At 40.1% G+C, this 13,576-nt stretch overlaps 1 long non-coding RNA gene across 1 annotated transcript; it reads left to right on the top strand.

Moving 5' to 3' along the window:
* Nucleotides 1-11,720: 11,720 nt before the first annotated feature.
* On the top strand, nucleotides 11,721-13,146 carry LOC122135507. Its single transcript, XR_006153551.1, has 2 exons — nucleotides 11,721-12,184; nucleotides 12,945-13,146. It is a non-coding gene; the product is annotated as an uncharacterized LOC122135507 (long non-coding RNA).
* The last annotated feature ends 430 nt before the right edge of the window (nucleotides 13,147-13,576 follow it).

Raw genomic sequence — 13,576 nt, 5'->3', positions numbered from 1 at the left:
CGCACCGCCACCAACAATTATTATTTACGCTTTAAAAAAACAACATATTTCGTAACAAAAATAACTATATATTGAATGATAAATGACAAATTTTTTCACATAGAATTGTAGTAGTAATAAATTAAACACTTATACTAAAAAATATAAATATATACAAATTAATTGATACTAAGGTCTAATCATAATAATTATGTACTTAGTGTAAATTATAATAATATAATTTATAATGGTTGAATAATATAATGTGTGTATATTATTTTCTATGGATACTACTCCTTCTATTACACACCACACACAAACATATTCATATAATCTATATAATATATATATATATATATATATATGTAATAGTATGTGTATATATGTATGTATATCTATATTCTATGTTATTTGTGTTTGTTGTGTGTGTGTAATGTGCTTGTGTGTAGAAATTAAACTTATAATTATATTAATACTATATATTGTTATAATTGTATGTAATATGTAATATAGACGAAACTAGTTACTACTTCGAATGGCTACTAATAATCGTGGAGTTATATGCCATTACAAATGTAAAAAAAATATTCATAACATTTTTTACAAGTTATGAAACAGACAAATTTAGACCAATTTTAATTCAACGTAATTATTCAACGTTCTATATGATATTCCAAAATATGATGAATCTCTTAGTGCGTGCATGCAAACCCAACCATAGCACTGCCCTGCTAGAGAAAAAAATGTATTCGTAGGTATGCTTATTCCCTGTAATATTGCCACGCGTAAATTCACATACTGGCGCGGCATTTCCGATTTGACTGCGTTATCTGGAAGAATTTTGTGCATCTGACTAATTATACCATGATAGCTCTTTTGTCGTTGTCCACCAGACAATGTGAATCGTTAAACATGACATAAATTGGCGGCGACTATAGACAGGGAGAGACCGAATGGACACCGAAGTGATCCAGGACGAATCAAATTATGTGTGGTAATTATTTTTTTGTCGTGCTTCATTTGCTCTCCTCTTTCCCCTTCCCTCCCCCCTGCATCTCTCGAGCCTCGTTCCCTGAGAGAGTCCCGTGGTTTCAGGGGAAATGACCATTAGGTTTGCCATACCTTCAGTACATAAAACTGGTTTAATAGTGCTGGTGGTTCGCTTTCAAGCATCAAGTTAGCAGTGATGTCCAGTCGTGGTGGTGAACTCACAACATGTTTTTCTTTTCTCCCGCAAAGCTATTTAAACGCAAAAGTGTGGTAATAAAGCAATTTAGATGTAAAATACCCCAGCCGTTACCTGTCAACACAGCCTTCTTCTCGCCGTAATTGACTGTCAGACTGTTTAAAAAAAACCCGGTGGGTCTGCATGACTAAACAGAAAGGCCTGAGTCAGATATGCCACAGTGGCCTCAATCATGTTGTGTAAGCGCTGTAATTCCTTTAAACATTTGAACTGACCTGACAGAATGTGCATTGACCCCCCAATCAGAAAAACCTAATTGACATCTACGTGTGGCTTTGGGCGGATTTATGAATTGCAGCAAATCGAGGCTCCGGAATTTTGAGAGGACAATAGTGCGGCCCATCTCAACCCAAACAGGCACGATAGGGCGCCCCTCTTCGTAGCTCAGCCAGTACCTTAATGAATTGCTCTGTGATGCCTACCTATTACCGATACTTTATGAAACAAAGCCTGGTGTCCCTCGCAGTCAGAGTCTAGGATCTCTAGACGGCCTTTTTGCAGAGTGTCAGCCAACTCTGTTGCGAGGTACGCACTGTACCAGCGCATAGCTATCTAGTTGCAGTGCCGGATCAGCCTAGGTACACATCGTCCCTGTCTATCAACCCGGCACTCGTTGGTCCGGGGGCTGGTGACTGGTACTTCTAAGATTAAAATCTGGCGCTCACAATGTTGTCATCCGGATTGTAATCCGTGCAGACGCCGCACTTGCCTAGCGGATCACTTAATGACAGAACAGTACGCAAGAATATGTCCTGTTCTTTTGATTTCCTTTTTGTGAGCGCCCTCTTTCAGGAACTTGTTGATGCACATGTGAGCCTGGCCTTGTTGCTTTAAAAATGGCTGACGTCTACAAGAATTGGGCTGGCAAAAATGTGTAGTGCTGAACAGAATTGTTTTTGAGATGGCAGTGATGGAATGAATGAAGGAACTATCCTGACTAAATGAGGAGGACTGGTCAGCCTTAAAGGGACAGATCACCCGAGAATGAAATTCTGGCATCATTTACTCCAACCTTTGTGTCATTTCAAACCTTTTGATGGACTTCTGTGAAGCACCAAAGGAGATATTAAAATATTCACAACTTCTGTTTGCCATTAAAAAATAGGAAAAGAAAAAATAAGTTGTTCCCAGAAGTTTTATTTTGTTGTGAACTATGCCCTTTAAGGCGCTCATGTCCCAATGCTAAGGAATTTTATACTATAGTATGTTAAATGGACATTATAGAAAATTAACACTTTTTTAAGATATGTGAAACAGCACAGTGTTAAAAGGATTTGAATTGATTGATTGATTGATTGATGATGCCAAAACTGAACAGAGATATTGAAACATTATTTTAAGTAAAATAATAATAATAATTATAATATTGGGTCATACAAGGTTAAAAAACAAGACTACACAAATTGTTCTCATAAGATTCTAGTGGAGCGACAGTATGTTTGAATAATCAGTTTATCTGAAGAATATAGCATTTACCAAATTCATTTATGAAAAACATTACAGTATTATCACCAGTCTTTTGACATTCAAATTGAAAGTATGTTTTATCATTTCAGCAATCCTATGTTACACATCTTCTTTTTTAAACACAAACCACTTGCGCTGCAGGTTTAATATCTGTGCAGGGTCAACAGAGTGTAGCTGAATGTTTTGTTGTTTTAGTGGAGGCCCTGCAGGAGAGCTATTAGCTCAGGTAATTTTTAGCTCTTGGCTGAGGAGACCCAGTCCACTGATTTCTTCTCTCTTCACAATAGATTTTTGCTCTTCTGGAACAGATGTTTCTTAGAACCTGCAGCGCTGTAATGAGGGAGATGCCTAAAGTCCAAGGGTTGAAGCTGGATGATGCTATACAGATTCCTTACTGTCAGCATAATGCATAACAAAATCCAGATTGCCGTTAGCTCTTAGGCTCTGCTCTGTTTTCCCAACATGCGTAACCAAGGACAAGAAGCCGCATTGTTTGGCTGAAGTCTAAAAAACAATAATCATCTCTGTAATAAACATGGCTAATGACCTTTAATTGGAATTGAGCCATAAGGCTTAATCGACTATTAGCACGGGCTGACATACGCCTACTCCCTCCGGGTGAGCGTGTGCGTGTGAGAGCTAGCGCACACGTTTGTGTGTGGGCTACGCAGGCAAGGGGCCAGACAATACAGTAACTAGTGAATTGTTGAGATCACAGCCAAGCTTGTAGAAACATACCTATTTGAGGATGGTCGCATGAACTGGAATGCTGTACATTTTTGACAGCTGGCAGGGGTTGGTGAGGCGGGAAGCGGGGGTGTGAAACCTCGTTGCCCAAGACCGTTGATTAATGACTCTAATTAAGGGATATGAAATCAAGACATGTGAAGACAGGGGATCGCTTTAGGTCCGCTGTTTGAGCTTAGTTTTATCTGTTCTCCCCCCCCCTCTGCTCTCCCCGCGTGACGTACTCAGCCATCGCAATATATCTACTGTTTTGTTTTGCTCTCTTCTGAGTGCTGGAGAGGGGGGCAGGAGGACGTTCCTGTGGGGTCAGGGGACAGTCAGGGAGGCTTGGGTGAGGGTTCACGTTTCACATTGCTCCATGTTGTCCTCTCTCTAGATGCTCTATTTTCGTCCATCATCAATTTCATTGATGCATGTTGCCGTAAATCTTTGTTTTGCTCAATATAGTTTCAGTATGTCAGTGCGGTCCTTATCCTCTATTTCTGGTTGACTTCCTTCTTGGGTACTTCGTATTCGAGTCCCTTCTCCTCTCATTCCGTGTTGTTCAAAGTCTAGCGCTCTGTTCCAATACCTACTGAGTGGTTTACCTAGACCACATTTTCGGGCCTCCTGTTTTGCCTTTAAAGGGTTAATTCCCCCCCAAATCCACATTCTCTGATTTACGTCTCCTCAGTGTTGTTCCACACCCCCAATGCCTTTTTCTCGAGAACCGATCCGAAGGCAGCATCATCACCCAGAAGTTTGGCCTAAGATCACTCCATTTTGGTCACCCACCGTCATTTGACATTATGGAAGGCGTGAGTCCACTTCCAGCTTTTTCCTGAGTATCGACCGTAGTCGTCACACTACTCGCCGCCCGCATGTACGGGTGAACTCCACACTGACGCGATGCTCCCATGCCTGCCCGCTTGAATCACCGCTTTACGGCGACTTACCCTACGGGACCGAGACACACTCCCACATCACAAGTCGCGCGCTACCACTTGACTGTGCAGTATGTGGCCAAAGCGGCCACTCCTCCCACAGACTTGCCACTAGCACGCATCCAGACCAGATCTTTGACTCTCTGGGCGCTATCACGTACATGCACCCTTCCACTTTCTATCAGGTTGTCTAGATCGCTTCGCATGCCCACATCTACATAGCCCTCCTGACGTAGTGTCACAGATTGCCCCATTCTCTCCCAATCAAACGTGGTTCTGCTTTGTCTCATTCGCGCGCGGATTGGCAATTTTCCCTCTGGGGTCGTTTAGCTTCCCTTAGGCACATGTGTCTCCCCATTCTCAGCCATCACTTGTGAGCACCAGTACTGCGCTTCCGTGGCATGACTCGAGGGCACTGTGGGGTTTAGCGGAGGAGGCCGCTGCATAGATTAGAATCCCCCGCCCGGCAGCGCACCTCTATATTGCCGCAGCCTCCCGCGCAAAGTAGTTTGGACCGCACGCGTTTGTGTCCCCACGCCACTTATCCCCCCCTCCAATCACTCAATCCCTCCATACCAAATCCCTACATACCATCACTTTCCAAACTGGTGGAGCGAAGACAATACTCCGTTTAAAATTAAACAAGATGAAAGAATGTTCCTTCTAAATTAAGCTAGAGTTACAACACCGGGCCCCTTACCCATCACACTCTGCCCCCTGTTCCATCCCAACACATCGAGGCAGTACCATGCTATCAACCAAATGATCCACACACTACTCCCACTCCTGCCCCAATGGCCAACCGCACTGCTGTAAAATCTGCAGTGTTCGGCCCAGTATGTTTGCTTTCCGTCCTGACCCACCAGCCAGACCCACCATCGCGCAGACCAGCGGACGAGTCGACGGATCTGACCGCACCAGACCCATGTCCGGCCACCGTCCCGCCGCTGCGAAGTGTTGCACGCCGAGGTGAGAGTGGCCTCTTCATGGGTGCAGTACACGGCGCAAACAGAAGCCTAGGCAGATCAAACAAGACCCAAAAAATTGTGGATCAGTAACGCTCGCAGGAGATCCGATTGGCATCACAATCCATGGCTTGGGATGCCAGAATAGTAGAAGACAGGACGTAACGACACGGCAGGAATGGCAGGTCCACGCAAGCAGGACAGGACCACGCAGTGTACATAGTGCATAATTTTTGACACCCATTTTATCAACATAATATCAATTGTTAGTCAAGTCTTCTTTGAGCTTTCGCATTGATATTTAATAGTGGCAACTTGCCATGACTCCTGGCAGGGCATTTCATATCAAATCAACTTATAAAGTGCTATTTTAGTGAGGATGCTACATCATCAGCCGTATAATCTAGGTTTGGAACCGAGCAGTTTGTCTGCAGGTCTGCTCGTTAATTAGACGTATCAGGACAGCAGTGGCCATCCATAACGCCGAGAGGAGATGGAAAAGTAAGGACAAACCACAATAGACGCTCTTACCATTATTCAACAGACAGCCAGGATTAACCAGCCAGCTCTCCAGCAGCCAGCAAACAAGTTGCTGTGTAACACAAAACAAAAGACTGATGAATTAAAACAGTTGACACATAAGAGGGGTGTTGAATTCAGCAGTGCAATTGGACAGGGGGAGAGTATGAGGTGGGCAATTGGACCCTCCATCCAGTAGCAAAATGTGGCCTTTGTGTTACATCTCCACACTATCTCGCCAATTTTTTAAATGCTTTAACACACTGTGTCTCTTGAAGCTCTCCTGCCTAATATCCTGGCAGGGACTTGCTTCTACAGACAAGACTCTGAAAGTAGGGCATTAGCGGCGTGTGGCCTAAAAAGGTCCCCCAGGAAGAGCAAGCTTTTCTCTCTCCTTCCAGCTCTCGCTCTTCCTTTACCATCATCTCATCCTCCTCTCTCCCTTCATCCCTCGCTTTTCCTATCTTTTCTTTCGCCCTCCCTGGCCTTGTATTAGAAGACCTGACCTCCGTGAATTCGATCCTCTCTTCTCTATCTCTCGTCTCCCCTCTCTCTCCTCCTCACACAAACACACACACCACACACACAAACCACACAACACACAAACACACCAGTGGTGCATATGGGCAGAGAGAGAGCCACTCAGTTGGAATTTCCGGGAGTGGTTCCAGGGCACACTGCCAGCTTTCTAATGTACTTTACTCAATGAATTTTGCATGTCTCAGAATGATATAATTTGTAGCGGGCGAGGTGTTTACTGTCAAATAGTCACAAAAAGCATGGGGGATTACTTTGTCATGGATATACAAAGCACAGTGAAGAGGAGCTGATGAAATAATAATGACTTCCAACGGGTACCACGGTGCGGCATCTAATTGGGTCTTTATTGGTGTGCGGGCTGAATGGGGGTTTAGTCATTTTTTAGTGAACAAGACTGAGTGTTGTTTGTATAGTAAAAGCATTATCTGAGAGCATCCTCATACTGATATAACAACCGTGTGCAACCATGATTTATGTCTCTTCATTGCCCTGTCTGTACTGCTATACTATATTTATAGCTGCATATATGCATGTATCATAGTAGATACAAGGGCTGATAAATTAGTTTGCTGATGACTGTGTTATATCACAATCATCAGGGAATCATTACAGCTGCGAATGCAAATCTCGCTCTGTCTCTGTCTCTCTCTCCGCTCTCTCTCACCAGCTGTGTGCCGGAGCAGGACCACAGCATTTTTAATAATGGTCATTTGGTGCGATTATTCCGAAGCATCCGCGGCACGGAGGAAAGGGGATTTCTTCATTGCCTCCTGCCCGCGCATCTGCGGCATTACTCAGTGTGAGCTATTGCAGGAGAGCTCATTGCTCTCAAAAAACCAAAGTTAAATGGGTCATCTATCATCTGAATTTGTGTCTGGCTGAACTTGTCTGAACATCACAGTGATTTATGGCTTGAATTGGAGAAGTCAACCATGCATGTTTCTTAGTTTATCGTTTTATGCTGCCTTCAATTAAACCTCTATAAACAGGATGATGGCTTTACAACGTTGTCCGGCAAAAAGGGCGATGAAGGTTTTGCATAAGAACATGTAGCTTTCAGCCTTATAATATCCCGTTGAATTTTCCAGTTGGATTTGGAATGAAAGGAGACTTGTGTTGGTCTGTCCATTTTTCATTAACTAAATCCTGTAATTTGATCATTCTGTGATTCTTATGACACTATAATGTCTTTAAGGTATGATCTTGATTATTCCCTGCTTGCATCAACAAGCAAATGCCACCTTAATGATCTGCCGTTTGCTTATTGTATTCCGCTTATTATTTCCCATTTCTCATTATTGCCGTCATTTTTCTAGATAAAAGTGCATGCAGAAATTCAATTTTCCTGAGCCTGGAATCCATGGGCGATAACATGTTTGCTGATTAGAACCTGAATATATGGAATTTAGCATGGCAGTTGAAGAGTAAATGATGTTTGTGCGAGTGTTTGTGTGTCTACTGTATCTCACTCTGCCAGCACAGTCGCCTGCTTATGTTCCACCAGGGAATCATCTCAGTTCTTGTGCTCATTGTGTTGCCTATATGTATCTAGACTAATGCAGCAATATTTAAATGTATACTATGTGCTCCTGTTTAATACAGGCGGTTTGTTAGAGCTTTATTTATATCTTTATCATTCACAGCGATGGTGTAACTGGCGTGCTTATTGACAAAATTATACCCAAGGAGATACCCTATTGAAAGGCCAATTAACCTGTGTTCATCATTCCAGGTTCAGGCTGTGGAAAACAAGCTTTGATTCTTTGTTTAGAAGGTTTTATTTCTGACAAGACAGTTGGAAAATATGTATAAATAAATTCCCCGCTCTGTTGTTTTGGTGTAGTCAACCTTAAAAACAAGTGTACTAACCATAATGGGACACGAATAGCATTTTTATGTAGCTTATGTTTTCTTTCTTTTTTTCTGTGAAGTTAAGAAGGCTTTTTGCTCTTTGGGAAAACATTTTACATAGAAAAAAATGGCACAAGGTTATTGAAAAATTTAAAAGAGGAACTGATTTCATTTTCACCCTTAGCACAACGAGGGAAAGTGTAAGGACCTTGGCATTGGCTGAAGAGGGTGAAATTAATCAGCATGCTATCTCTAGTGAGCACCAGTTAATCAAAGGCCTCGGCATTTTATTAACAAAATGATATATCTGCTTCAAATGACCATATCAGGAAAACTTCCTCCCCCAGTCCATGCATCTCACAGTTTGTCACTTGAAATGGAAACTTGATTAACAAGATTTTTAGTCAGGGCTGTGTAGAGAGAGAGAGAGAGAAAGTGTTATGCAAATGAAAGGGAAAATAATGATGAGTATTACACATATTGTGTCTGGGCCTTGTGTTATGCTTTCAAATATCTAATTTTTTATTCGTCCTGAAAAGCAGTACTAATGTAAAACCAAGAAGGGTCCACTGGTCCAACACTACCAAACAGGTGAATGCCACTATTGGTATTTTACATTTCTCACACAACTTTTTTATAAAAAAGATTACATATTCAGTTGATCCAAGAACAAACTGGCCTTTGGAGAAATCAGCATTGGGAAAAAAAAAAAAAACTTATATTAGACGCTTTGACAACCGCATATTTTCAGTTAAGACAGAGTTTGTTGTCATTGACGCTTTTTTGAGAATTGTTTGGCATAAACTGACCATTATCTAAATCTCTTAATTACTTTTGAAAACTCAGGTGTTTGTCTGAGCTTTAGACATTTCACATGCGACAACCGATAAGATTTTCTTTTATGCTTTTTGAGAATCACTTGCTTAGAACAAAAGAGACAAATATTTAACTCTTAAAAGATAAATAGCAACTAATATTTATTCTCTTAATAGAACAACTAATATTAAATCCCTTAATAGAACAATAACAAATAATCTTTAAACACTAAATAGAACAATAGCAAGTAATATTTAATCTCTTAATAGAATAGTAACTGATATTTAATCTCTTAATAGATCATTAGTGATTAATATTTAATCTCTTAATAAAACAATAGTGACTAATATTTAATACCTTAATATAACAATAGCAGCTGGTATTTAATCTCTCAGTAGATCAATAGTGTTTAATATTTAATCTCCTAATAGAACAATAGCAACTGATATTTAATCCCTTAATGGAACAATAGCGACTAATATTATAAATCTCTTATTAGAACAATAGCAACTGATTTTTAATCCCTTTACAACAATAGCAACTGATAATTAATCTCTTAATAGATCAATAGCGATTATATTTAATCTCTTATGGAACAGTAGAATAAAATCTAATCAAATTAATTAAATCTAATCGAAATTGGAGTTTAATCAAATTAAGAGGTTGTAAATTGGAATCTTATCTGTTCTTGAAACCTGATCGGTACTCAGCCCTAGTATTTCTAAAACTGGACTGACACCGTATTCTGTTGCTGTGTGAACGTGACCTTATTGTGTTGGTGCCGGGTTTTTGTTGTTTAATGTTCTGGTATGTTGAGATATAATGTTGTAATTATGTGATATGCAAGAAAAATAAATAAGTGTTTACAGTGAGCCTACTCCCAACTGCACTGAGAGAAAAGCCTTCTTTTTTTCTTATAACTATCACTCAAGGTGGTTATTCAGTGTTCAAAAGTGTGCATTTTTCATCCATTCCCTTTCAGCGATTGGTTTCCATTCACATGCAAACACATAAAAGATGAACCCAGTCTCCATCTGCGAAAGTGATGAAATATACTGCTTCTTTTTAACTTAGATTTACTAGCTGCATCACCGCCAAGAGACAGACCAACAGGACCCCCCCCCCCCACACACACACTATTTTCCTCAATACACTCATCCTGCTCATTTTCACCACATTTAGCCCAATTGTTCCCACACTCAGGACCCAGCAGGAAAGAGAATCTGAAGAATCATCAGCCCTTAAATTTCATGCATCACAATTCATGTGTCTGTGAACATTGTACAGTATGTGATACCGTGCCGCCCATTCCTAGATAAATAAATTGCAGATGGTGTACAGATCATAAGGAATGGTTGTTGCATGGAAATATGCTTCCGTTTCCCATCCTGCCTCTATAATCTTTCAGTATTGCATTTTTTTTTCTCATCCTCTACAATTATAGCATATATTTGACATTTCCACCCATGGTTGGTGCGAAAATGTGATCATTCTGTAGAGTTGCAGCTACTGTTTTAGTGGCTTTTATTGTTTGTGAGACATAACACACTAGTAAACATGTTTGGACGCAAATGCATAGTCTTACTTTAATAGCGTATTACCTGCTTAATAAAATAAAATAAAATCTTTAAAAAGTCCAAATTGGTATTCCCAGCCTGGTCAGGCTGCTCTATTGGGTGGTTTTAGATTAGTTTAGATACCAATTGGCTGTCGAGCTAAACACTAGCTTGCCTAGGCTAGAAGACCATCTTAAACTATGGTCCATCAGTAAACCGTTTTTAGGCTAATTTTTCAGCAGGGTTAATTACATGTGTGCCCTATTCATACAGTAGGACCCAAAAGTGTGAAACTGCATCGAAAATCATTGAGATTTTATTGAAACATGAAATCTGGGGCTACATCTAATGATTATTTTGATAGCAGATTAATCAGATGAGACAAACAAACAAACAAACAAACAAAACCTTAGTAATTATTATATTATTAATACTTTTGAAATAAAATGAACTTTAATCTATTTTTTTAATTATTATATATATATATTTAAATGTATTCTTATTCTTATTCCTATTCTTTTCAGTTTAAAATTATGATTAAAAAAATCTAACTTATGGCCTCCACTGTATGCATGCCTCTGCAATTTTATCATTTAGTTCTCAGACATCAGACATCTGTGATTTGTTTCACATCCATGCACTCTAAGAAGCCAGATTAGAATGAAAGGAAGCACAAACTGTTTTAAATGAAGCGCATCCTGCAGACACACAGGCGGTAGACTCATCCCATACCTTCTCTAAAGGAGGCAAATGCCTCTCCTCCCTGCGCACAGGGCCTTTGATCAGTGCCTGTTGTTATATGTAATGATTTTCCCAGCGTTGGTAGTACAGGCCAGAAATGAGAGCAGCTCTAGTTCATTATAATAGGCTCATTGATGCAAGGCTTGTATCACACCCCTTATTGACGTCATCCAGTAATGTGTGATTTATTTTATTTGCTCAGTTTCTGTAGTTGCATGTGAATGTTGTACTTTCAATGCAAGAAAGGTATTTGAGGAACCTTCTCATCTCAAATGTCTAAGTGCTCCCTGTGCACATGTGCTAAACGCACACACGCATACACATGCATGCTCAATTTACATATGAGTGGGGTTTTTGGTGGCATGCCAGGGCTTCACAGAAGAAGACATCAGAGATGAAACCAAGTGGTTTTTTCCCACCTGGAGCTAGCTCTGATTAGCCCCAGAGCAGAGAGGGGAGGAGGCCGACATGAGCAGCTGTGAAATTACAACCTGCTTAATTTAATTACCCGTGCTAATTAATTCATATCTACAGCCAAAGGAAAAGGACTTGAGTAAAGAAGTCATTAGCCTAATTACTTAATTAATTGTCTGTGGCGCCGTCCCATTTGAGCTGCGTCTTCATTATCTGATGTTTGGCCTTGGCACCAGTTTAGTATGTTTGATGAAATCTGGTCCTGGTGATAATTTCTCCCCGTCACACTCCCGTAATGAGAGGTGTGGAGGCTCCATATGGTGGTGTTTGCGCTCGAGTACCCATTGAGAATGTCACTTGCTGATACTAAATCGCCCATCTTGAGCGAGTGTTTGTGAGCGTTGCAAGAGGGATCCTCAGGTATAATTTTGTTTTTTTTTATAAAAAAATAAAAAAATATATATATATATTGTGTGTGTGTGTGTGTGTGTGTGTGTGTGTGTGTGTGTATTATCTAGATCTGCTCCAGTGATAGGATGTTTATTTTTGGTGTATGTGATCCCAAAAAGACACTATGTGTGTTAGCATCCATCAATGAGAAAAGATTCCCTTTCTCTATTTTTTCTTTTCTATTTATTTTTCTTCAGACTTGGCTCTTTGGAAATATGTGCCTCTACCTACAGTACATTCCAAAAACCTATCATTGTATGCATAAAATTCACTGCAGTTTCCAGCTGAAATGTACACTAGTGGCAATTAATCGCCAAAGATTGGCCTACAATCAAAATCGCCATTTTTGATTGCGGTGGCAGATTGATGTTTGCATCTTGGTTAGGTTTAGTGTAGCTGGTATGGTCATTTCAAACACAATAGAGCATTAATGTTTTAGTGCCACGCACTGAATATTTAATTTCCCACTTGCAACAATATGTACAAACAACATAAAACACTAAAGCTAGATTCTTGTTCATCTGTTTTGGATAAACCAGAACATGGTTTTAGCGCAACTTGCCAGACATTTCACTTTGAAAGTGTTGTAAAATGTGTGAAAAGCAACAGAATATCATTCTTCAGAAATGTCATCACAGGCATGCTTTTCCAATGATTCTTATTTTTTTTCCCATCTTAAATCAATCACCCTTCCTCTGTCCCACAGTCAGCTCTCTTTCTCTCCCAACAGTTCATCAGAACATGCCTCTTGGCATCTCTCTGCGATGTGTCCCCTGCTGCCAGCTTGCCAAGACACCGACCTTAATGACCTGTGACTATTCAAAGGCCTTTTCATTTACAGTCACAGAGCTGTTATTAAATCCGGAGTGTATGATTTCTGAGCTGCTGACATCAACTGGACTTGGAAAAATAAAAAAATAGTAGTGATTTGACATTGGTTATTTGATGATAGACCCATCCCTTTGGTTGACTCAATGTGTTCTGTTTGAAAATGTTCAACAGATAATTACAGATATAGTAGCTTTCTCAAGATATTATCAGTACGGATGTACTGGTGCCATATTGGTAAAGTCACACACACAAAAAAAGTGTCAAATTATAGTAAAAACAACTACATGCACTTAGAAAATACATTTCAGATAATTTCTTGCCAACTTTAACAGCTGACATTTCATATTTAATTGTTCACGCTCAATTCCCCTATTTTTATATGTAGATGAATTTATCTCCTATCATCTAACGCGTCATTTAATTGGTGCATCTCTAATTATCGGTATATTTGATACAAACAATGTTTTGTTTTGATAGCACCTCTGAGCCAAATTTTTGGGGAAGTTATACTTCAGATGTCTTACTTGCAGC

Source organism: Cyprinus carpio, chromosome A24 (genome assembly GCF_018340385.1).
Source record: "Cyprinus carpio isolate SPL01 chromosome A24, ASM1834038v1, whole genome shotgun sequence".
Classification (NCBI taxonomy): domain Eukaryota; kingdom Metazoa; phylum Chordata; class Actinopteri; order Cypriniformes; family Cyprinidae; genus Cyprinus; species Cyprinus carpio.
Note: the sequence above shows the minus strand (reverse complement) of the source record. Positions and strands in the feature narration are given on the sequence as shown.